The 26,301-nt window shown below is 41.4% G+C and overlaps 1 protein-coding gene across 9 annotated transcripts in view; it reads right to left on the bottom strand.

Moving 5' to 3' along the window:
* Nucleotides 1-26,301, bottom strand: part of GPD2 (glycerol-3-phosphate dehydrogenase 2) — a 149,452-nt gene that overhangs the window by 117,187 nt on the left and 5,964 nt on the right. Inside the window, exon 1 of one of the 9 annotated variants that reach the window (XM_077956158.1) lies at nt 12,509-12,645. The gene's annotated coding sequence lies outside the window, so the exon portion shown is untranslated. 9 annotated transcript variants of the gene reach the window in all.

Below are 26,301 nucleotides of genomic sequence, written 5' to 3'. Positions count from 1 at the left end.
CCAAATAAAAGTCAACAGAAGTGTGTGAAACATGATCCTCAGGTTCTAAATACACAAAATTTTGGACTGTGGCGGAAGAAGCTAAAGCAACACACTCACACATTCCTGGGAAGGCATCCAGACTCTAGCTCTGTCCCTGACTTCCACACCTATCAAAAGGCCAGTCTGCTTCCAAGAAGGGCAGGTTCTTTCACTTCCAATCCATTTATTTCCCCAGGCAATTACTGCCAGAAGGGCCCACCCCAAGAGAAAGTAAACAATTTGAACAGAGGAAGAGTATTTCCATAAAGAAGAATGAGGAAAAAAAAAAAATCAGGAAACGAAGAGAAAGTGAAAGAAAATAAACACTATATTTATACCAATTCACATAGTTGAAAGCTAGAAAATTATTTGTCTCCCTGGGTCACCTTTATGTCAGTTATATCATTTTAGAAGCAAACCCACAGCTATGGATGACTGAGAAAGAGGTTGGCCCAGGACCACTTCTCAGCCTCAAAGGAGGGCAGGAGCCTGGAAGCTTGACAGGAGAAGTTGGCTAAGAGACGGGTTGAGCTGGTTTCAGGGGCAGAGTTCAAAAAATGCAAGTAAAAGGTACAAAAGAAGGAGAAAATAAGGTCAATAACTATTTAAAGTGAGCCAGTTAAAAGTCACTGTTTATAAAAAATTTATCTCAAACATTATTACATGAGGATTTCTGATGTGTGATGGGGGGGTTAAGTTTAATATATAATGTCATAACTGTTAATCGAGCATTTATTTCACAAAGTCGCCTAAAACAAAAAAGGATTGAAAGGGAGGGAGCCTTAGAGGAACACATGGATATATGTTTGCACTCTAGTAGTGATGTATTATTTAAGACCCAATTTTTTACAAAATATACGCCATTTCCAAGGCAACTGCTATATAATATGCTTTCTAACATTTCTAAAATGCACACAGGAACTATAGTCACAAATTTGACCCTTTTTCTTTATTTCATGAGGTTCACTATAGAATTACAAGAAATCAATGAAGCTCATTATATGCATTAAATGCAAATAATCACAGCTTAATCCATAATAGAATACTTTCTATTATGTTTGCTTTCCATACAATTGCTATAAAAGTCATAAAGAACTATAGTTAGTGCATCCAAGTGAATTTGTATTCCATTTTAAATTCATTTTAAAATCAGTTAATATATATTCTGTATCACTCTAGATATATTCACGGATTTGTGTTTAAAGTTGTACAATCCCATCTTTAATATTCCATTAAAATATATTTCTGCCTTCTTTGCCTACCATATGCATAATTGAGGGTAACCCTAGGAGCCCCAAAATAAAATGTTCCTCCCAAGTGAAAACTTGAAGCATTCCTTCACAAAAATGCCAATCCCTTATAAAAACACAAGTCAGGTTAAAGAACTGAGTAGATAACATGCCTAGTATGGAATTAAACAAACTTGCATTTATATATCAACTAACAAGAAATGGTTGACTTAGCATGAAAAAGAGATAGCACAACAGGGGAAAAAAACTTTAAATCTGCCTTGAGGAGGCAGGAATGTTATCAATGAAACACATGCACTGATAACATTCAAAAGAAGTTCATTAGTCAAACAGACCATACTAGTCCTGTGCTTCTTTCAGTCTTTCTGCCCCTTTACTAACCCTTTATTGGGTTAAGATAATGGTTGACATTCCTTTGGCAGCATAAATGCTCTTTTACATTTTACATGCTGTTATAGAATCTACTTCAGTAATCAAAACAAGAAAAAGGCCTGGAGTGGTGGGTGGCTAACATCTATCATCTCAGACTTTGAGAAACCCAGGCAGGAGGATCCCTTGAGGCCAGCAGTTCAAGACCAGCCTGGGAAGCGAGACCCTGTCTCTACAAAAAAGTATTTTTAATTAGCTGGGCATGATGGCGCATGCCTGTAGTACCAGTTACTCAGGAGACTGAAGTGGGAGGATTGTTTGAACCCAGGAATTCAAGGCTGCAGTGAGCTGTGAGGGCACCACTGCACTCCAGCACAGGTAATAGAATGAGAGAAGGACGGAAGGAAGGACGGAAGGAAGGAAGGAAGGAAGGAAGAAAGGAAGGAAGGAAGGGAGGGAGGGAGGGAGGGAGGGAGGGAGGAAGTCCTTTACCTTGAAGGAAGGAAGGAAGGAAGGAAGGAAGGAAGAAAGGAAGTCCTTTACCTTGCTAGAAAATAAGCTGCAAATCAAAGAGTTTTAAATGTCTGTCTTAAGATTAAAACATATCAAGCCTTTCCTCAAAATTTATTAAAACTAACAAAGCCTTACAGAGTAACGACAATCATGGCTGTTGAATACATACTGTAAAATGTTTTGCAAGAAAACAAAGTCCACGCCGGGCATGGTGGCTCATGCCTATAATCCCAGCACTTTGGGAGGCCAGGGTGAGGGGGTCACCTGAGGTCAGGAGTTCGAGATCAGCCTGACCATCATAGTGAAACCCAGCTTCTACTAAAAATACACAATTAGCTGGGCATGGTACATGCCTTTAATTCCAGCTAGTTGGGAGGCTGAGGCAGGAGAATCACTTGAACCCGGGAGGTGGAGGTTGCAATGAGTCGAGATCACGCCACTATACTGCAGCCTAGGCAACAAGAGCAAAACTCCATCTCAAAAAAAAAAAAAGAAAAGAAAGAAGAGAAAGTCCACTTCACCATATAAATTAGTGTGCTTTAAAAAGGCCTTAGATATTATAAAATACTGCTGAGGCACTGTGAATCAGATGAAATGGTTTTATATATATAAGGGCAATAATGAACTTTAACTCTCTTCAGAAGAAATATGCCATAAAACAATTTCAATTAAATAACATGTTCAGAGAAAAGGGTGCTTCAGATAATCAAGTTTCCATTTACCTGGATCTTAATCAGACATCTGTTTTGTTGTTTTTAAACAGCGTACATTTATGTGAAATATACCACTATGAATTAGGAAAGACTATCTACTAAATTAGGCATTTTTCTTTGAAGACAAAAAAAAAATCTTAAGAAACTTCAAGATTATTGTTCTAAAATCTCTTCTTTTTAAAATAGCACAGATGTAGAAGATATTACATCTGAAGAGAACTAGGCTTCCAATGTAATAAGCACAAACATAACTGAAAAGCTTTCAAAACTGAAAATCTGACTTTAATTTTCTTAGTGTTTGTTCATTATTTTTATCACTCAAGAAGAAAATGGCAGGGCACGGTGGCTCACGCCTGTAATCCCAGCACTTTGGGAAGCCATGGCAGGTGGATCACTTGAAGCCAGGAGCTCAAGACCGGCCTAGTCAACACGGTAAAACCCCGTCTCTACTAAAAATACAAAAATTAGCCAGGCGTTGTGACAGGTGCCTGTAGTCCCAGCTACTCAGGAGGCTGAGGTAGGAGAATCACTTGAACCCAGGAGGTGGAGGTTGCGGTGAGCCAAGATTGTGCCACTGCATACCAGCCTGGGCAACAGAGCAAGACTCGGTCTCAAAAAAAAAAAAAAAAAAGAAAATGTACCAATTCTTTCAAAAGTTCCTGTTGCAATTGCATTATATGCCATTAGAAATGTATTTCGGGAAATATCTGTTGAAGATGGCTTAAGAAATCCTGAGCTTATTTTTTTAATTATGACTGAGTTTTCAATAATAATTAGCTATAGCACAATAACTTCAGTTAATTTACTTGCACAATGTAAAAGAAAGTTCTCAATTTGAATACAGCTCTATTACAAACATCACTCCACATATATGTAAGGTATTAGCGGTGACTGAGAGTTATAAGAGACCAAGAAGGCCGGGCGCGGTGGCTCAAGCCTGTAATCCCAGCACTTTGGGAGGCCGAGACGGGCGGATCACGAGGTCAGGAGATCGAGACCATCCTGGCTAACACGGTGAAATCCCGTCTCTACTAAAAAAAAAATACAAAAAACTAGCCGGGCGAGGTGGCGGGCGCCTGTAGTCCCAGCTACTCGGGAGGCTGAGGCAGGAGAATGGCGTAAACCCGGGAGGCGGAGCTTGCAGTGAGCTGAGATCCGGCCACTGCACTCCAGCCTGGGCGACAGAGCGAGACTCCGTCTCAAAAAAAACCCCAAAAAAACAAGAGACCAAGAAGTGCGCTGGGGTGGGGAGACCAGTCACTCTGTTTCCTTGACAGCGAGAAGATCCCTAGGAAACAAAGCTGACTACTTTTTCCATCCTGTACTCTTTTTTCTCCTATAACCTGTTGAAATTTACATGTAAAATTTACTCCTCATACATCTAATAATCCACAAGTATAAATGGAACTACAACAAAGAGCCAAAGCACAGATACAATGCATACATGAAAAAGGAAACCTGAGATGTACTGTAGTCAAAATAACCACGTATTAGAATATTTAGCTTACTGATTCCACTTCCTAAAAATATCTGACTCATTAAGGAAATAAGAATCAGATGAGCGAAACAGATTGAAGTAATTCATACTGCTAACAAAATTCCCATTTAAAGTATGTGAAAACAATGTATTTCCTAAATGCTCCATCCCCACATCAAAAAACGTGAAGAAAATATACTGTTTTCCTTCACCGACGCAAAAATAATAACGAAAGTTGTATTTCTATCTCAGTCATTTTGGCTAAAATGGTCTTGGTCATAAGATCTTACTCTCCTCAGTTGAATGACGCATCCTTTCCAAACTAAAGAAAAAGATATTTCTTTTCTTTTTAAAAGGGCTGGTACACCCCCTCATGAAAAGCATTCAAGTACTATAGTCTAGTCATTGTGCGTAAGATGCTGGGTTTCAACATTACACAGCTAATACCACAGAGATGACAGGTCTAAAATTTATATAGCATAAATAGAGAAAATAAAGGGTTCCACTCAATTTTCCTTTTAAAGCTGTCATTGATCTTTTTTTTTTTTTTAAAAAAAAGAACTCTATATTCTTTCCCAAAAATATATAATCCTCTATATTGTATTCCTAAAACTCTAAATTAAAAAAGAAAATCACCAGGGGGTATTCTGGAAGGAAAGACTCCCTTGTAATTCTGTCTCTTCCACTAACTTCCTCTGTGATTTCAGGCAAATCACTTGAACTTGCTGATCCTCACTCCAACTATATATGAGTTAGCCTTCAAAATGTCCAAAGCTATTTTAACTTTAAAAGTTTATTACTTTATGGTTTTTCCTCATTCAATAGATGCAGAGGGGAAAACAACCCTCATGCATTAAATGTGGCATTCTCTTAATGTCCTATTTATTGAGCACTGCTAGATAATTAAAATTTGCATTCATGGTTTTATTCAATAATTATTTACTGATCATCCATCATGTGTCAGGCACTGAGCAAACAACTGAGAACACACACAAAAAAATCCCTGCATTCCAAGAGTTTACATCTGAGTGGAGTACACAGTTAAAAAAAAAAAAAAAATTCTGTATTCTTTTGGGTTAAAATACTATATTTCAAAAACGTAAGTCACACTTTGGCTTTTTAAATAAAGAATATTAACCATGAATTCAATTATTGATGACTCACAGCCATCCATATGTACATGCTATGATAAGGTGATGGCCTCAGGAATAGTAGGATTGATAACACTATTAACTCCTTTACTTTGTGGTCCCAAGCCCCAGTCTGTTCCTGTATGAATTCTTCCTCTCTCAGCTTTATAAAATTTTCCTGTTTCTTCCAAACTATCAGGCTGATGATAATCTTCCCTGTTTATCTTTGAGATCACTTCTTTTTTTATTATTATTATACTTTTAAGTTCTAGGGTACATGTACACAATGTGCAGGTTTGTTGCATATGTATACATGTGCCATGTTGGTGTGCTGCACCCATTAACTTATCATTGTTACCACTGTGGTTAGAAAAATGAGGGCCAAGTTAGTTAACTGTGTTTCAAATACAAGTAAATAGCTCTAAGCAAGGCTAAAGGAGCTACTTACTAGAATTTTAACACTTGGTTTTCAATGTTCTGGCTCTAACTTTTCAGGGACCTTTTTACCCCCTTCTTTTATGTGTTTCAGGTTAGTGGAGCCTACCATAAAACATCTGGATTTTGCTATACACGCTGTGAATGAAACTAACTACCCAATGGGTAGTTTTTCTGTGCTCTCCTTGATTTAAAGAAATGTTTGCAGATAAATGGACCCAAAAAACCCATCTGCTGCTCCTAAAAAACGAAAATTCCTTGAGAACTGGCTTATTAAAAACATGCCATTAGCAAAGGTAAGATTTAAATTGTAATGTCTTAGAATATAACCAAAGCAAGAGTTCCATCAAATACTCAGGAAAGTATCCCTGAAGGACCTACCCAAGTGGAGAAGACAGGAGGAGAAGCATTGGTTCAGGTAACATACATTCATTCAACTGGGACTGACTGAATGCCTGGTAGATCCCCAGCACTGTTCCAAGGCCTGGGAATTCCTCTACTCTCATGGATTGGAAGAGACAAAAATAAACATGTAAACAAATATAAAAATTAAATATTTTGAAAGTGAGAATTACTAGGAACAAATAAAGATGAAATAATAAGTTAGAGGATAACTGACATAGGCTGGATGTGGTGGCTTATGCCTGTAATCCCAACACTTGGGGAGGCCAAGGTGGGAGGATCGCTTGAGGTCAGGAGTTTGAGACTAGCCTAGGTAACACAGTGAGACGCTGTCCCTACAAAAAATAGAAAAATTAGCCGGGCATGGTAACAAGTCCCAGCTACTCAGGAGGCTGAGGCAGGAGGATTGCTTGAGCACAGGAGTTGGAGGCTACAGTGAGCCATGATCACACCAACCTGGGTGACAAAGTGAGACACTATCTCATAAACAAACAGAAAAAGTCAGTGGAGGATTTTAATCAGTACAATGATACAATGAAATTTATATTTCAGAAAGAAAGGAAGAAATGCCCTAGCTGCAGTATAGAGGATGCCTTTTAGGGTAATAAGAGTAAAAGTAGAGCCTGGAAGGTCAAGGCTACAGTGAGCCGAGATCTCACCACTGCACTCCACCCTGGGCAACAGAGTGAGACCCTCTCTCAAAAAAAAAAAAAAGAGAGCGAGAGAGAGAGTGATAATCTGCTGCTTGCCTACAGGAACACAGCTACTCCTACAGGCATAGCCAGGGACCTGCCAGTCACAGGGTGCTGTCCTTGGCATATTCAAATGACACCAATGACCCCCAGGAGACAAGAGAGAGAGAGTTGTTTTTTCATTAGGATACCATTAGCCATGTTCATAATGAGTAGATGCAAGTACAGAAAAAAGGACACAATGGGAGAGGGGGAAAGAGTTAACAAATTAAATGAGAAAACAAGCAAAAATGTCAACTGCAATCAAAAACAAGATTCTATAACAGGGAAACAAATACTTTTGGGATAAACTTGAATGTAAATATGTATTGAACTTACATACTTGAAAGACTGTTCATCTCATTCAGTCTAACAGGCTAGTAACAATGAACAGACAGTGTCAACTAAGAGAGCCTCTTAAACGCCAACAGCAGAAATCTTTTTTGTATTTCTATTTCCCCTTGGGCTGGGGTTGTTTGCAGGTGACTTTTCTTGCCCCACAACTCATTATAATTTGAACTGATTCTGGACCCGTATTAGAAAAGAACCCTATGTCACATCTCAAAAGGCTGAGGCACCCAGAACATTTCCCACTAACCACAGGCCAGGAAGCTGAGAGCTGTGTGAAGCTTACTGACCCAGTTGAGTATAGATTTAATAGGCAAGAGAGACTGCATATGATTAATTACACTTATTTATATTTATGGGTTTGAATCTTGAGGATGCTTGGCCTATCCCCATTTTATTTCATAATTTTCCCCCTATTGGAGCCTGAAGAGGAAAAGTCAATTGCCTGAGTGTTGGCATCACACTGGAAACTAAAGGGCCATTCATTTCAATTCCAGCTCAAGGAACACTCTGGCTGAGCAGATGCAATTCACCAGACCCCAGTGGGCTAGGATCGCACTGTTGTCAGTCAAATCACATAGCTGATGGAATTCAGCAGAGTACATGAGCAATTTATACTCAACAGCCTCTCTTCAACTATAAATTTTGAAATAATTTTGAGAAAATGTCTGAGATAAAATTGGGATAATATTAAGTAAAACTTAAACTTAATCCAAAAAATTTTGGCCATAGTTTGAGCCTCTGTTCCTACCATGAAGCAGTCAGGAGGCAAGTGACTAAGTGGCATTTCTAATAGGATTCCTGTCAAAATGCCAGGTTCCAGTATCAATCCAATGACCTTCAGGCCTGACCTCACCTAGTGCACTTGAGCCTACTCCTTCGGTCATTCGTCTAGCAGCTACCAGCAACATGGCGTGCTTTTCAGATAATACTCAGTGGCAGCCAAGTGCTCTGCAGAGATCACAGAATGGGCACTCAGCAATGTCAGTCTACCCTACAATAGTCTCAGCCTGAACAAACTTCCCTGGACTTCAGTGTCCTCACATGAAAGATTGAGATCGTCTATATATTCCCTTTTTATTTTATTTATTTATTTATTTATTTTGAGATGGAGTCTTGCTCTGTCACCAGGCTGGAGTGCAGTGGCACGATCTCGGCTCACTGCAACCTCCGACTCCCTGGTTCAAGCGATTCTCCTGCATCAGCCTCCCGAATAGCTGGGATTACAGGCACGCACCACCATGCCCAGCTAATTTTTGTGTTTTTAGTAGTTTCTAGTAGGTTTCACCATGTTGGCCAGGATGGTCTCGATCTCCTGACCTTGTGATCTGCCCACCTCGGCCTCTCAAAGTGCTGGGATTATAGGCATGAGCCACCGTACCTGGCCTATATTCCCTTTTTCATGGCACTGCTGGACCCATAACCCTGGCCTTTGGCACTCCAAGGCCTTCTGCCATTTTTCCCATCTAAACTGGACAGTAGGGGTAAGTCACTCACCATGCCAAATGACTGCCATCAACATCCCCTTAACCTCCTCTGACTTGAAAAAGCAACACCTCCATACTGAAAAGAATCATAATAAAGAAAAATCTAAAAATAAGTGGACACCCTTAAATAAATTAGACATTCTAGAATTTCTTTACCTTGTAGGAATTAATCCTTTCTGCGTTAATTACACTCTGGATAGAGATGGGGTAATGGACAAGTAGAAAATTAAATATGAAGAGAACAAAAGTAAATAAAACAGTGTCTCTATGTGTATACATATACATATATATATTTCTGTTTTAAAGTATATGTGCATACACATATATACTCACAAGTGAAGTCTAGAAGAATATACTCAAAAATGTTAAAAATCTCATCTTTGAATGGTAGTATTATGAATCATTTTTATTTTCTTCCTTGTGTGCATTATTTTCTGGATTTCTAAAATAAGCATGAACTATACTTGTAACTAGAAAAAAAAAAAAAATGTGTGTGTACACTCATATGATAGAAAGAGACTTGAAAAAAAGAATTCCAAGGAGCACCATGCAGATGGATAGCTGACATTTGACCAAATCCCATATCATCTGACCATTACTTGAGTGATTTTCCCGTTATACAACTTTTCTCATCTTTAATGAACTACAGTAAAAGACCCACATAAAAAAAGAAAAAGAATAGTTTGCCTTTACAATGTATTAGGAATCTTTGAATAAGAACTGGAAAATGCCACAGAATTATCTACCTCATTCTGAAAAAATCTCCACCCTAACTAAAATGAATTTGCCTTGAGCAAGGGACACAATAACCATTTAAGCTTGAGTTAAGCTGCACCTAAACTTGCCCTACATTTTTAGTTATTGCACATTACAGCCTCTCAGGGATTTACAGTTTTAATGCAACACTGGAAATCCCAACAACAAATCAAACCAGAAACTGCAAAGCTGATCCACCTTCCTGGAATTTGGTGTTTCCCAAAGTTCAACTCCATAACTACAGAATCTCTTTAGTTAACACACCCAGGGGGCCCCTCCATTGTGCTAGGCCCTAAAGGAGGTCCACGGATGCACAGAGAAGAAACAGACCATCCTAAACTGGGGGTCAACATTCCCTCTCTCTCCCCACCCTGTGATAATTTAGTACTTGCCTGCAGGAACACAGCTACTCCTACAGGCACAGCCAGGGACCTGCCAGTCACAGGGTGCTGTCCTTGGCATATTCAAATTACACCAATGACCCCCAGGAGAACATTCAGTACAGGAGGCGGCCAGTGTAGGAGACAGAAGACACAGACAGCCCTGGATGAATTCTAACTTAGCTACTAACTAGTTATGTGACTATGAGCTTTAGTTTCCCCATTTATAAAATCTCACCTTTGTCACAAGTTATACTGAGAATTTGAGGTCATGTAAATGAAGCACAAAAACACATCTGCTATCCAACAACTCCCACTGCTAATACATAACATTACTGAGCATCTACAATAAGCTCTGGCCTTTTCACACATCGTGCACATTTGCACGTAGAATCGGGATATAGAAGACTATTGTTACAAGAGAGAGCAAAAGCAACCAATTTCCATCCGGCCACAACCCTGCTTTGGCCTAATCAGCACTTCGTTCTGAACAACCAGGTACACTTAACACTCACAGGTTAGGGAAATAAATTCCATTGTTTCCCTGAAAAGACACAGGCAGGCAGCCTCTTCTGACATATCTCTAGCATCTTTCAACCAAATAAACGTTCACTCAAATAGAATGGACGCTCTTATTTCAGAGTGCTCTATCAACAATAAATCCATATGAAGCCCAACATCTAATGCAGATCTATTTCCGGGTCACAGGTTACCTGTTACAGAGGTCAGAAGGAGGCAAGAGGATTTTCACTTCAGGTCAGGCTCTAATCATGTGGAGTCCAACGTTTATACCTTTATCTCTAGTAGTCTGTCAGTTGGCAGATTAAAAATATTCCCTGTAAGAAGCCTGAGCAAAGGTTTGTGACCTGAGTCAACCCAAGTCATTGGGACAACTTTGACCCATATGAGTAGTTTCTGGTCCTCTATTTAAAATAGTACTTCTTGGTATTTATTTTTAGTTCAGAGAAGGTGGGGAGTTGCTTTCTGGCTCTATCACAAACTCTGGACACCATCTAAGCACCTTAGGAAAAAATACTAATAAAAACAACAAAATGCCATGGAAATAGTCTAGGAGTCAGGTTTTCTTTCTTTTCTTTTTTTTTTTTTTTTAAAGAAATCAAGCTATTTCTCAAGAATGTGTCCCTTCTAGAATGATACCCTAATCTCAAAATATAAAAGCATACACTGCATCTTTGGTTAACCTTACAATGAGAACCAGGGAACGAGGGTCAGTGACCCCGTCTCAAGTGCCAAAATGGGCCTTGCTTGGTCACTCATGCAGAGCATGCTAACCACAGAGCATGCTAACCACTGTGTTGCTCAAACCACCTTTACCCATGCTACACCATCTCCTTATTGCTCAGACTCTCCCACAACCCACAACCCACCTTCACCCTCCCCTTTCCAGCATTCCCTATCCATCTACACTAAAGAGTGACTCACTCCTGCCCCCTCATTTCGCATTTGCCCTTCCCACTCTTACCTGATTCATTCTGCTGCCATCTGATTTACATTATCTTAATTCTTGGAATACAGAATTAATTAGTTCATGTAGGATCAAGAAGACCAACTTTTTTTTTTTTTTTTTTTTTTTTGAGACAGAGTCTCACTCCATTGCCCAGGCTGGAGCACAGTGGCATGATTTCTGCAACCTCCACCTTCCAAGTTCAAGCAATTCTCCCACCTCGGCCTCCCAAGAAGCTGGGATTACAGTCATGTGCCACCACACGAAACTAATTTTTGTATTTTTGTAGAGACAAGGTTTTGCCATGTTGGCCAGACTGGTCTCAAACTCCTGACCTCAGGTGATCCGCCCACCTCAACCTCCCAAAGTGCTAGGGTTATAGATGTGAGCCACTGCGCCTGGCCCAAGAAGACCAACATTTGAAGAGACCTAAAGGACTAGACTTTTAACCAATATTCTAGAAGGCTCCATACTCCAATCCTACAATTTTAAGTGGGCACTAGAAAATGCCCAATTAAACAACCAGAAAATCACATTTGTTTGCATTTCTTTGGTGTACCACTGAAAAACGTTAATGATTACAATTCACCAAAAAACAATGGCAATGGCGAGCAAAATCACTGGATAAATCCAGCAGTAAAAGTCATTCAGTAGAAGGAAAAGAACACAGGATGAAGTCTGCTTCCCATCTTAAATAACTACACGGACATTAGTTTTTTTCTGCACTCATCTACTACTTCATTAGAAAATTTTCCTGCACTTTTAAAAAAAAGAAGTGAAAAAAAGAAAAAAAGACATATAAAATATAATTTAGATTTAACCAAACAAAGGCAACATGGAAATTCAAATATGCAGTGAGTTTTAATTTACTCAACAAACATTTGTGGGGCACCTACTGTATTAGACCATGGGCAAACAAAGATGAATCACTTACTGGTTTCTGCCTTTAAGAAACTAATAGCTTAGAGAGGAGCATTCTAACACAAACACAAATGATACAAATAAGAATAAGAGGCTAAGGGAGTACTTACCCCTGAAGGAAAGAGAAGGCAGGAAGCATCAGGGGAGGTTTCTATGGAAGGCAATATTTAACTTTAACGGTGAAGGTTTACTGTATCCAGAGCGACTATGAGCAAAGACATAATGGTATGAGAGAATATATCATTTTCAAGAACAAGAGGGTGTGGTCTGACTAGGGCAAAGGGTGGAATTAGTAATCATAAGTAAGGAGGTGATGAAACTCAATGGAGCAAGGCAGAAAAATCACTGGAAATCTTATATATGAGTTAAAGGAATTTGAACTTTGTCATTAGACAAAGGATTGTCCACAAAGGCTTTTAAGCGTATGTTTTGGCTACATACTGTGTTATAAGGACTGTGCTAGTCAATTTATATGTGTTACATTCATCTTCACAACATTCCTAGTAGGATTAGATAGAACCATGGTTGAACTTAAAAGACCATTCCCTCATTCCTAATTTTCCAGAGCAGTCTTGAGAGATAAACTAAAAGAATGTGAATCTGGGAGTAAGGAAATCAGAAGACTGGATTCAGGGCAGTCAGGAGACTGGATGCAACTCCTGAGAGCCCATACTAAGACAACGACAGTCATAACAGAGGGGACAGCACAAAGTCCAAATCCATTTTGGAGGGAGAGTTGCTAAGATGACTGCTCCCGGGGAGCGGCAGTCCCTAGTTCTTCAAACAGAAGACCCCTTTCTCTCCCCCAAGGGTTACACCACCATCCTGGCTGAGAAGAGGCCCTAAGAGCGCCTCATGATATTAGCCACCAAAAAGCAGCTGGTCGCCAAGAAGGCCTCTATACTCCAACTGGCCACTACGTCTTCAGGAGATGACCTGGGCTACAGACACTCTAAGAAAGCTTTTGCTCACCCCTGGCCACTACGCAACAGGAGCTGCCACATGGTCCCTACCCAATTTCCCCCAAGACATCACCCGGACTAACCCTAGCATGCTCCACAGCCCTCTTTTCCTCAGTCATCACCAGAAGACCAATCTGCCCCACCTCTCATCTTCCCTATCCCCAGCAAACTCCATTATAGTCTCTTCTCTGAGTGTTCCTTTCACCAAACTAAAACTTGAAAACACAAAGAAAGTAAGATTTAACCTGAATTTCGGAGGCTGAGCCCTAATAACACTGTTTTCCCAGTATCCTATAAAGAGAAGCTTGGTTATATTTTCACTTTTTTTTTCCCCCCATAGAGATAAAGTCTCACTATGTTGCCCTGGCTGGTCTAGAACTCCTGGCCTCAAGTAATCCTCCCATTTGGCGTACCAAAGCACTGAGATTACAGGCCTGAGACACCACATATGGCCCTATATTCTCATACTTAAGTCTAGTTTCAGCCAGTATAAAGGATGGCTATGGCAGTTGCTAACGTATCAAAATACCTCTCAACCGGCTGACAATTAGTTATGATCAAGAGATTAAAGAGTTAATATCTAGCTTCACAAAAGGCCCCCAGAATCCTGCTCCTGATGGAAGACCTACAACAGCAGGTTGCCATTTCATACGAGCTGTTAAACACTTTGAGTAACAACTCTGTTCATATCCCCAAGATCCCCTAACCTAGAGGTGGATTATGTGTCTCTCCAGCTCACCTTCTAATTTCTCTTCAATCCTCTTTCAAAAGTCTTACCTGTCTGAAGTTTATGCCACTAGACTTTACCACCCATTATCCCTTCTCGCTGTCACCTACCCATCTACTGCTATTTCCCCTCATTTGCTGATGACCTTCACACCTATTTCCCTTTCCAAACTCATCCGTCTTCATCATTGCAGTTTTCTTTTTTTTGTTTTTTGTTTTTGAGACAGTCTCGCTTTGTCGCCCAGGCGGCAGAGAAGTGGAGCGATCTTAGCTCACTGCAACCTCCATTTCCTGGGTTCAAGCGATTCTCCTGCCTCAGCCTCCCAAGTAGCTGGGATTACAGGTGCCCACCACCATGCCCAGCTAATTTTTGTATTTTTAGTAGAGACAGAGTTTCGCCGTGTTAGCCAGGCTGGTCTCAAACTCCTGACCTCAGGTGATCCACCCGCCTCAGCCTCCCAAAGTGCTGGGATTACAGGCCTGGCCATCATTGCTGTTTTCTACAACTACATGAAGGCTCCAATTCCTCAACCACCTCACCTCTGATGACCTTTGCTTTAACCCTACCTCATTATCATAACCTCTGAATTGGGCATCCTCACTATATCAACTCCGCAGACTCCAGCCTCAAGCACCCCAAACTGTAAACACTACCTTCTCTTTCTTCAGTTTATCTATTGTAATCTGGAATTTCCATTCCACCGTCTTGGCATTATCAGGCCCTTCACTGACCCTACTATTTGCTTCACTATCAGTCACTTCTCCTGCTGCCTAGCTTAGAATAAATTAGGTCCATCATTGTAATTTCTCCCTTCCAAGCACCCTTAACTCCCTTGCTCCTCTCTTCATGCTTCATTCTAACTCGGCAAATCCCCAAACCGGTTAAACCCAACTATCTGCCTGTTTCACATCTCCACCCAAACAGCTGAAGAAATCGCCTGGGAAAAAACACGTAACCACAACTGGTCTCAATTTAAATTCATAGCTGCAAATCAGTAATGTGCAATCCACACTGACCCACAATCATATTACATTTCCCCAGGATGTTTCAAAATAGCCATTTCCAATCTCTTTTCCCAAACCTGTTTCACCCCTCCACACCCCAAAATCATCACACTTCACTGGGAAAGTAGACGCAACTAGGTAAAAATTCCATCTTCCCACCACCCAAATGATGACTTATCCACCTCTGTACTCATTCTCTCTGCAGTCCTTCTTTTTACTAATAAAATGTGCCGGTTTCAAGTAAAGACCAACCATTCTATTTGTACACTAGATCCCCTTCCTTCACGGCTCTTCAAAAATTTTGCTCTTCAACAATTACCTATCACTCTCTCCTACCTTCATCAGCTCCTCTTCTCTACTTAATCATTTTGTCAGTATAGAAATTCACTGTATTATCCTCTAGTTCTAACAAACCCTCTCTTGACCAATATTGTCTTCCAAGAACTGTTCCACTTCTCTGCTTTCCTTCATAACAAAACTTCTCGAAAGAGTTGTCTATAAGCACTGTCTCCACTTCCACAATTCAATCCAATAAACTTTATCCCAGTCTCTCTTCTTAAACTGTATGTCAAATTGTCAAAATCACAAATTACCTCATTTCACCAAATGTAATCTCTATAATTAACATAGTAGAACCATCTCTTTTTTAATATGTTTTGAACTCTTAGCCTCAGAGACACCACGCTCTTCTGCTTTCGTTCCTATCCCACTGGTAACTCCTCCTCCTCTTCTATATAACAGTTGCTCAGTGGCCTGCTTCTCTCTATATACATTCTCTGTAGATAACTCCATCCAGTATCAAATATAACCTATATGCAAATAATTCCTAAGTCTGTATTCTCAGCCAAACTTCTCTCAGAATCTCCAAACCCCATTCACCCAATGGTCTGACATCTCCAAAGGAATAGCTAATAATCACTTCAAACTTAGCCAAAGCAGAACACTTTCTATCTTCCATCAAGTCTGCCTCTCTCCCAGCCCTCCCCTTCTCAGTAAGTGGGTCAGCTGCTCAAATAAAAAATGCAAGCCTTTGTTTTATTCTTTTTCCTTTCCTCCAAATAATCTAGCAGTCAAGTTCACCCAACTAACTCTATCTCAAAAATATATCCTAAATCTATCCACTTCTTTCTATCCTTTTGCTCTTTGAGACAGAGTCTCTCTGTCACCCAGGTTGGAGTACGGTGGCACGATCTCGGCTCACTGCAACCTCCACCTCCCAGGTTCAAGTGACTCTCTTCCCTCAACCTCCCTAGTAGCTGGGATTACATGCATGTGCTACCATGCCCGGCTAATTTTTTTTTTTTTTTTGTATATTTAGTAGAGATGGAGTTTCGCCATGCTGGCCAGGTTGGTCTCAAACTCCCGGCCTCAAGTGATAACACCCCCCTCAGCCTCCCAAAGCGCTGGGATTACGGGCATAAGCCACCGCGCCCAGCCCACTTCTTTCTATCTTTAATACAATGGTTGTCCATCCAATAATAAGTTCTCAATAATAAGTTCTCAGTTCTCAAATGGACCAACCCCCACTTCCCATATTCTGTTTACTAGTAGCAGCCAGCATAGTCTTTGACAGCATGTATTCTCAATGGGAGCAATATCACTCATAGTTGCTTCTTGGCAAGTGAAAAAATGCTGCATATTATACAATTGTTTGTGGCCCTCCAAACCTCAACTCTACCCAACAAAATCTTCTTAGCATTTACACAATACTCTCTTGTTGGGGAGAAATTAAGCTTTTAATTAATTAATTTTAGTTTAACTTTTCTTCTTGGAAATGTACCATAAAAAAAATTAAGACTATTTTACGGTAAAACCACACAATTTCTCTTGCCTCCATATAATCCTCTAATTGTTTCTAGCACCCCAGAATGAAATCTAAACATCTCACCTTGGATTATAAGGACCTACAGGGTCTAGCCCTTGCTATTTTTTAAAGCTTCTCTTAAAACACTGCAGTAGGTTAAATAATGACGCCCACAACACATCTCATCCTAATCCCTGGAAACTGTGAATGTTAGGCCAAAAAAAAATTTTTTTTCACCAATGTGATTAAATTAACACCGAGGGAAAGGTTATTCTGAATTACCAGAGGGAGCCCTAAATGTAATCACTTTACATCCTTGTAAGAGGAAGACAGAGGGTGATTTGATACAGATGAGAACGCAATGATGTGACCACAGAAGTAGAGACAGGAATCACGCAGCCACAGCCAGGGAATGCCAGAAGCCACCAGAACATGAAGGAGTTAAGGAGTTAAGAACCAGATTCACTCCTCAGAAAGGAGCATATCCTGCTAACTCCTTGATTTTGGCACAATGAAACTGACTTCAGATTTCTGGCCTCCTGCATCAGGAGCGAATAAATTTCCATTGTTTTAAGCCACCAAGTTTGTGGTCATTTTGTGTCTGGAATTTGTGGGTTCTTGGTCTCACTGACTTCAAGAATGAAGCGTGGACCCTCACAGTGAGTGTTACAGTTCTTAAAGATGATAGTCTGGAGTTTATCCCTTCAGATGTTCAGATGTGCCTGCAGTTTCTTCCTTCTGGTGGGTTCCTGGTCTCGCTGATACCAGCAGTGAAGCTGCTGACCTTCACAGTGAGTGTTACAGCGTAGACCGAAAGAGTGAGCAGCAGCAAGATTTATTGTAAAGAATAAAACAAACCTTCCTCAGCGTGAAAGGGGATCACAGCAAGTTGCCACTGGCTGCCTCCCACAGCCTGCTTTTATTCCCTTATCTGACCCCACCCACATCCTGTTGATTGGTCCATTTTACAGAGAGCTGATTGGTCCATTTTGACAGAGTCCTGATTTGTGCATTTACAATTCCTGAGCTAGACACAGAGTGCTGATTGGTACGTTTACAATCCTTGAGCTAGACACAGAATGCTAGACAGAAAAGTTCTCCAAGTCCCCACTAGGTTAGCTAGATACAGAGTACTGATTGGTGTATTTACAGACCTTGAGCTAGACACAGAGTACTGATTGGTGTAATTACAAACCCTGAGCTAGACACAAACTGCTGATCGGTGTGTTTATAATCCTTGGGCTAGACACAGAGTGCTAGACAGAAAAGTTCTCCAAGTCCTCACTAGGTTAGCTAGATACACAATACGGATTGGTGTATTTACAAACCTTGAGCTAGACAGGGTGCTGATTGGTGTATTTACAATCCCTTAGCTAGACATAAAGGTTCCCAAAAGTCCCCACTAGACCCAGGAACCCAGCTGGCTTCACCTAATGGATCCTGCACCAGGGACCCAGGCGGAGCTGCCCGCCAGTCCCCCCTTACACCGGCAGTCCTCAGCCCCTGGGCGGTCGATGGGACCAACTTCCATGGGACCGAGCACCGCAGCCCAGGGGGCGGCACTCGCGTGGGGAGGGTCAGGCGGTGAAGGAGCCTATGGCAGGGGTAGGGGCAGGGGCGGGGGCGGGGAGGCTCGGGCATGGCGGGCTGCAGGTCCGGAGCCCTGCCCCGCAGGGAGGCAGCTGAGGCCCTGTGAGAATTCGAACACAGTGCCCGCGGGCCGGCACTTCTGGGGGACCCGGGGCACCCTGTGAAGCTACTGGCCCAGGTGCTAAGCCCCTCACTGCCGGGGGCTGGCGGCCCCGGCCAGCCGCTCTCAGTGCGGGGCCCACGGAGCCCACACCTACCCGGAACTCACGCTGGCCTTGCACAGCCTGGGTTCCCGCCCACGCCTCCACCTGCGCCTCTCCCTCCACACCTCCCCGCAAGCAGAGGCAGCCGGCTCCAGCCTTGCCCAGCTCAGAGAGGGGCTCCCACAGTGCAGCAGCGGGCTGAAGGGCTCCTCAAGCACGGCCAGAGTGGGGCCCAGGCCGAGGAGGCACTGAGAGCGAGAGACGGCCGCCAGCACGTTGTCACCTCTCAATTTGTTACAGCAGCCACAGGACACCAATACAAACACTTCTCACTCTTACCCACTAAGTTCCAGATTTATTTGCCTTCTGATGTCTGTCAAATCAGGATTACTATTACTGTTTTGGGGCCAGCTGCCTCTACCTGGAATGCTCTGCTCAACTTTGCATGGCAAGCTCCTTCCGGTCATTCACGACTCAGCTTAAATGTCAAGTCCTCAGAGGCCTTTCCAAATGATTCAAATCCAAAGTATTCATACAATTCTTACCTTGTCATATCTCTCCTTTATATAAGCATTATTATTTCTTTGTCCCCTACTAAAATGTAATTCTACAAAAGCAGAAACTGTGTGTGTTTTGTATATCACTATAATCTTATTTGTAGAAAAATTCCTGACAGGCCGGGCACAGTGGCTCACACCTGTAATCCCAGCACTGTGGGAGGCCAAGGCAGGTGGATCACAAGGTCAGGAGCTCAAGACCAGCCTGGCCAAGATGGTGAAACCCCGGCTCTACTAAAAATACAAAACAATTAGCTGGGTGTGGTGGCGGGTGCTTGTAATCCCAGGTACTTGGGAGGCTGAGGCAGAGAATTGCTTGTCCCTGGGAGGCAGAGGTTGCAGTGAGCCAAGATCATGCCACTGCACTCCAGCCTAGGCAACAGAGCAAGACTCAAAAAAAAAAAAAAAAAAAAGGAAAAATTACTGACACATATTAGGTGATTGATAGACCTAACAAACAAATGGATGGATGATGTAGGCAGTGAGAGAAAAGATGATGGCATTTGTCAATATGGAAAGGAATAGCATATGAAAGAAGGAAGAAATTATGGGTCCTGACCCAACTATGGGACATGTAAGTGGAAATGCCTGAGTTTAGCGAATAAGTCTGCCTAAGAATGTTGATTTGGGATTGAATGAAATCAGGGATATTGATGAACTTGGTGGAAAAAGCATCAACAGAGAAAAGAGAGTGAACTAAAGACAGACCCTGGGAATTCCAATATCAAGGCTCAAGGCAAAGAACCTGCAAAGAGATCCATAAGGAGTAATCCAAGAGAAGATGTCACAATAGCCTAGTGAAAACTCAGTTTCACAGAAAAGAGAATGAGCAGAATCATGGCAATTTTAAGTAATAAAATCTCATTGATTGTCAGTCAAGAGGACACTCATAATCATAACAAGAGCAGATTTGGGCCAGGCTCACACCTGTAATCCCAGCACTTTGGGAGGTTAAGGAGGGAGTATCGCTTAAGCCCAGGAGTTCAAGACCAGCCTGGGCCACATGGCAAGGCTCCATCTCTATAAAAATTTTTAAAAATCAATAAGGTATGATGGCCTGAACCTGGGGTCCCAGCCACTCAGGAGGCTGATGTAGGAGGATCGCTTGAGCCCAGGAGTTCCAGGCTGCCATGAACTATGATGGTGCTACTGCACTTCAGCCTGAGTAACAGGGTGAGACCCTGTCTCAGGAAAGAAAAAGACACAGAGTGATTCATCTGAGATAAAAGACAGATTCCAAAAGTTGTGGAGTGAATGGAAGGTGGGGAAGTAGAAAAATAAGGCACAAAAGGTACTTTAAGGAAGAAGAGCTTGAAGGAAAGGAGAAAGAGAGCATGTAGCAAGAAGGCAGAATGGGGCACAGGGGCAATGTTGGTTATTGGTCTTGCTTGTTTGTTTTTGTAATGGGAGAATCTTGAGCATTCTTGTAAATATTTGAAATGCATCTCAGCATCTCCAATACAAACAAACAAATAAATACAAAACAGGTAAGCATAGAAAAATTTCATAGAATAAGACATCTGAAGGGAATGGGGAATCCAGAGTATGGGGGAAAGCATCAACTTTGGATAACCACCTCTAAGTCAAGAATTAATGAGGGGTTGATGGATTCAGATATAGAAATGATGTGGAATGGAGAAAAATATTAAGATTTGACATGTTATTTCAATTCTCTCAGTATAATAGAAGGCAAGGGCCGGGGGCAGTGATTCATGCCTGTAATCCTAGCACTTTGGGAGGCCAAGGAAGGCAAATCATGAGTTCGAGACCAGCCTGGCCAACATGGTGAAACCTTGTCTCTACTAAAAATACAAAAATTAGCCAGGCGTGGTGGCACGTACCTGTAATCCCAGCTACTCTGGAGGCTGAGGTTTAAACCCAGGAGGCAGAGGTTGCAGTGAACCAAGATCATACCACTGCACTCCAGCCTGGGTGCCAGAGCCCGACTCCATCTTTAAAAAAAAAAAAAAAAAAAAAATTGCAAGGACACTTAGGGGACAGCTAAGTCATTATCAAAAATGCATATTCTCTTCTTCCTGGACTTGTAGCTAGACTACATGTGCCAATCTCCCTTTCAGGTAAGTATCACTACACAACAGACTTCCAGCCAATGGTATATGAGCAGAACTAATGCATTCATTCAAGATTATGTGTTTAAGGCCAGGCGCAGTAGCTCACACCTGTAATCCCAGCACTTGGAGTGGCTGAGGCGGGCGGATTGCCTGAGGTCCAGGAGTTCGAGACCAGCCTGGTCAACATGGCAAAACCCCATCTCTACTAAAAATACAACAATTAGCTGGGCGTGGTGGCGCAAGTCTGTAATCCCAGCTACTTGGGAGGCTGAGGCAGGAGAATCACTTGAGCCCACAAGGCAGAGGTTGCAGTGAGCCGAGATCGTGCCACTGCACTCCAGCCTGGGCGACAGAGCGAGACTCATCTCAAAAAAATAAGATTATGTGCTTAGAAAGTAGATACGCTTCTTGATTTTCCCTTTCACCATCCACTGGCTGGCTGTAGTTGAAAAGAAAGCCCTAAGGAACTGTTGAGTCATAAAATGGAAGAATCCAGAGTGCCTGAATCATTGAGAGGAAAGTGATCCACCAACAAAGACCATGATATAAGCAAAAATTAAACTTGTGCTTGAGCTTGTATCTATTTTCAGGTCTTTCCGTTATGACAGTTGAGCCTACCCTAACCACTAACCATCATCTTTTAATAAAGAAATGCATGGGTGACATAAAAGACTCAAAGAAAATGCTGAAAGTTTGAAAACAACTACAGCAAGAAATAGAAAAATGTATTACGCAGAAAAAGGTAAGAGAACTCTCTCATGACTAAGGCTGGAAAACATACATTTTTATACATCTCCAATACACACAATCATTTTCATTTTCACAATAACCATCAGAAACCCAAGTATAGGAGTGGAAAAGAAGACTGATAGCAAGTTGCACGTTGCTTCTACATCCATTAAGACTAAGAAAATTTTAACAATGTCGTGGATTCCTACAAGTCAAATCATAAGCAATGTCATTATAGGCATGCTGTGCTATGTATGCAACTATTTAAACAAGTTCAGCATCACTGGTGAAAACTAGTGAACTACAATGTAAAGAACTGGGAAGTGTTAGGTGTCAAATGGCAAAGTTCAATGAGTTGGGCAGTGGAATACAATGTAGCAAAAGCCAGGAAATACATTACAGAAATAGGAATAGGATTATCTCTCCATTCTATTGTTTTTAAAACAGTTCTTAAGGCAGTTTCTGCCATACCAGAAAATAACTACATGCGTGGCTTTGTAAGTCCCTTAACTTCTCTGTGCCTGTTTGCTCCCTGATATGACAGGGTTCACTGTTGATACATTTAAAAATGTAAACAAAGTACTCAGCACAGTGCCTAGAAAATGGCAACTGCTTAATAAATACTTGTCATTGCTATTTATTATTAATAAGAAAAAGACCAGGTTAGGTTAAATTGCTAAACTCGTTCCTATTTTAAAATTCTGTGAATCTGGCCAGGCACAGGGGCTCATGCCTGTAATCCCAGCACTTCTGAGGCAAAGGCAGGAGGATTGCTTGAGACCAGGAGTTCAAGACCAGCCTGGGCAACATAGTGAGACACTGTCTCTAATAAATATTTTTTAATTAGCCAGGCATGGTGGCACACACCTGTCATTCTAGTTACTCAAGAGGTTAAGGCGGAAGAATCGCATGAGGCAGTTCAAAGCTGCAGTGAGCTGTAAATGTGCCACTGCACTCCTGCCTGGGCAGCAGAGCAAGATTCTGTCTTTAAAAATAATAATAAATAAAATTATGTTAGTGTTTGTGTGTATGTATGTGTGTGTATTTGTTTTTGAGACAGTCTTGTTCTGTTGCCCAGGCTGGAGTGCAATGGCACGGTCTCAGCTCACTGCAAACTCCACCTCCCAAGTTCAAGCGATTTTTGTGTCTCAGTCTCCTGAGTAGCTAGGAATACAGGCACCCGCCACCACACCTATTTTGGTATTTCTAGTAGAGACAGGGTTTTGCCATGTTGGCCAGGCTGGTATCAAACTCCTGGGCTCAAGCAATCCACCTGCCTTGGCCTCCCAAAGTGCTGGGATTACAGGCATAAGCCACTGCCCCCCACAGTATCTATATTTTTTAGATAAGTATCCCAGCTACTTAATGGTGGGTGGGGATGGGGAAAAGGGGTTAATACTAGCAAACAGAAAGAAAAAAGTGAAAATATACTCGTTCTGATAGGTCCTATGAGCATAATCCTGAAGAGAGATAAAAGAATGTGGCAGCCTCTAGATGTGAATGCTATACCTGGAGAGGCTGAGAGCAAAGAAACCCTAAACTCCAGGAAATAAAAGGAAAATCTAGGCCAGGGTCCAGAGGCAAACAGAACCCAGTGGCCAGGACTGGCTTCCTTTTAGGTAGGACAAGAGAAATAAACATTTCATGCTCTCCATGGATTTCAAATTCATCCAATCCAGCCACCTTATTTGACAGAGGAGAAAAGTGAAAGGTCCAGACGCTAACCAAAGCCACACTGGAGTGGCTATAATGTAGCTGCAGGGATGCTCAGAAGTAGGCACTGCCCACCTTTGACTTAGCCTACATACATGGTCCCCAAGGCGTTGTCCCCATAGAATCCAACACCTTTGATAAAGGCGACAAAATAATTTTTATAAGTCATCTTGTTAGGAATTCATTTTCTAGATTGTTAAGAGATTGGATTAGGTGGGTAAGTGGGGGAAGGGAGAAATTGGTGAAAAGAAGGAAGCTCTGGTGTCCTGACAGGGGTGCTGAGTCCTCAGTGGACATTAAGTGGCCTCCTTATTTGTAGATTCCTCCACTGATTTTCTTCAAGGATTCCTTTTATAATGTCATTTCGCCCCTTCCCTCTCCTAAATATCCTTAAGATATTAAACCTCTCAGCACCTTAAGAGAGGGAAAAATTTTTTGAAATAAAAATAAAAAGATTAAAACTGCCAAATGTGTAGGGAGGGAGATGCCTAAAAAACATACAGTGTAAAGTATCCAGTTGAATAGATTACCTGAAATACACCTGCCTGTGTGGTATCTGGTGTCCAATTACACCCAATACACTCTTATCACTTATTGCTTGAATTAGGGTCTGACTGAATTATGGGGCAACCATTCATGAACAACTACTTACTAGGTGTCACCCACATGAAAGGCACTTGGATTAGGCATGTGAGGTCTATAAAATTGTGTAAGATCCAGCATGATCTTCCATAGGAAAGGAAATTATGCATGTCTGCAAATAATTACAGGAGACAAGCATCTATAAGGGAATTATGAGTAGCATAAAAAGAGTAGCTGAAGGGTTTAGAAAATATACAAGACATTTCTGACTGGGGCTGTGAGGGAAAATGTCATAAAAATTAGTAGCCACGGGTCAGGGCACTCAAGGTTTGTTAGGATTTCAAAAAGTGAATTAAAAGGAAGAACATCAGAATAGGGACAGCGTAGGAATATATATTTAGGGAATTCCAACTAGCCCAATGTGACTGGATCATAGAGAAGATAAGGACAGCACTTTAATATTAGGGTGAGAATGGAGGAGTCCTTGAATTAATTCCAAGACAAATATTTAGAACTTGATCAAATAGAGCAGAGTAACCCATGGAACGGTGGATCAGAGAGAGTGACATGATCAAAGGAGTTTGGGCATTACCACAATGAAACAAAACATCCTTTCTTTTTATTGTTTTTTATTATTTATCTATTCATCTATCTTTTTGAGACAGGGTCTTGCTCTGTTACCTAAGTTGGAGTGCAGTGGTGCAATCATGGCTCACTGCAGCCTCAGCCTCCTAGGCTCAAGGGATCCTCCCACCTCAGCCTCCTAAGTAGGAGGCACGCACCACCAGACGCAGCTTATTTTTTATGTTTTGTAGAGACAGTGTCTCACATGTCGCCCAGGCTAGTATCAAACTCCTGGGCTCAAGCGATCCTCCTACCTTGGCCTCCCGAAGTGCTGGGATTACAGGCATGAGCCACCACTTAGCCAATATCCTTTCTTTTATTCAGTTAAAATTAAAAGAAAGCAACTTTTGAGAACCTAGTACTCTGAACTGTATTATTTTCGTCACTTTTGAAGTACACTTAGAAGCTTATTTTATGTTTTCTTGGAATCTTGACCAAAGTTTTCCTAACAAGTTTACCTTGAACATAAACTTTTGTTCCATAAACGTATCTAGCTATCTAAAGTTTCTGCTTGGCCTTGGTGGTCATCAGCAGATACAAGTAGCAAAGCATTCTAAGCATGTCACCCCATTGTTACCAAGTAATACTCAGAGGTTATCTCATTTGACAGTAGCAGCTTCTAGAAATCTCGATTTCAGAAAACAATATGTCTGTCATAGTTTGTGGGGTTTGTTTTTCCCCCTATATTAAAACCTTTTATAGAAGGACATATGTGGACAATCCAGCATGAGATTCCACAGAGGACATTTCAGTATTCAAAAAATATAAGGCTTGAAAAATCTAAATCAGTCATTGTTCTAAAGTACGCAGACTTTGACAGTATCTCACTGTCAAAAATATAGTACATGAATAATTATTTCGTTTGAATAATTAAAAGATATCCCCAAATAATGTCTTTAAGTTTTGCCAATACATATATAAAGAAAAATTATTCCTCTAGTCACAATACTTCTGACACCAAATGTATGGGTTTTCCACACCAAGAAACTCTCTATCTAGGGACACCAAGTGAATGTTCTACAATTTAATTTAGTCTGACACTAACTGCCCAGAGTTTGTGCAGACACCACAGGGTAAGGGCTCAGTCCCATGAGACTGCCCTCCACCTCAGATGCCAGTCAAAAATAGTGGGCCCCGGGATATCCACACTTCTGTTAAACTTAGCTACAAATCAGGGGTTCCTACAACCCCATCCTCAGATTTGATAATTTGCTATAATGGATAACAGAACTTTACTTACTTTTTTTATTTCTCTTTTTTTTTTTTTTTTGAAACAAGGTCTCGCTCTGTCACTCAGGCTGGAGCATAGTGGCACTAACGCAGCTCACTGTAGCCT

This window comes from Macaca mulatta, chromosome 12 (genome assembly GCF_049350105.2).
Source record: "Macaca mulatta isolate MMU2019108-1 chromosome 12, T2T-MMU8v2.0, whole genome shotgun sequence".
Taxonomy (NCBI): domain Eukaryota; kingdom Metazoa; phylum Chordata; class Mammalia; order Primates; family Cercopithecidae; genus Macaca; species Macaca mulatta.
This window is presented reverse-complemented; position numbering and strand designations above follow the sequence as displayed.